The sequence below is a fragment of the Atta colombica genome, unplaced genomic scaffold (genome assembly GCF_001594045.1).
Source record: "Atta colombica isolate Treedump-2 unplaced genomic scaffold, Acol1.0 scaffold178, whole genome shotgun sequence".
Taxonomy (NCBI): domain Eukaryota; kingdom Metazoa; phylum Arthropoda; class Insecta; order Hymenoptera; family Formicidae; genus Atta; species Atta colombica.
The window spans coordinates 98,843-99,651 of record NW_017259269.1 but is presented as its reverse complement, the minus strand read 5'-3'; positions in this window follow the sequence as shown (position 1 = coordinate 99,651).

Here is an 809-nt window from a genome sequence, read left to right as displayed (position 1 = left end):
TCATAATGATTAATTAAATATATATATCATGTATATGTTTCAAGATATCGCCAAAATTAAGACTATTATACATGATATTATATAGTACAAAGCTAACTTTCAAAAACTAATTATAAATATTAAAAATTATAAATATTATAAATATTAAATTGATTTTTCATATGCAGCACGTTGCAGCAGCAAAATGCTAATATCGGTTGAAAATTTTTTGTGATATGAGGCACTTCCAATCAATTCTCGAAAATTTGAATCACATGACATTTTGCTGCCGCAGCGTGCTGCGTATGAAAAATCAATTTAATACTACCATTTATAATTAGTTTTATAAATAGATAGATGTTACCACCGACGTCTATGACATGAATGGAGTCACGAGGGCTGCTTAGCAACTAACTATTGATTAATGAATTGACTCTCAATTGCTTTTCCATCTCATCTTACATTACAATTCCTTATATTCTATATTAACTAAATATAAATTCTTAATCAAACAAGAATCCTATTTTTCCTTTCGGAAAAAACATAACAATAGATAATGCAATTTATTAGCCCACGGTAAGAATACAGCTATTTTACATTCTTACAGTCTTGTTACACTAGATAGCGTTGAATAATATTAAAACTATAGAGTTCCTATACCAGAGTCTGGGTATCGATGTAAATTTTCACGAAACTTTCATTTTTTTCACTTTTCATATGTATTAATCTCACGTGAAAAGTTTTATTTTCAAACGATATCAGACTTAGTGATTATGTAAGAAAATTATGAAAAAGTGAAATCAGATGCAAGGAAGTTAGATCTTCACGAG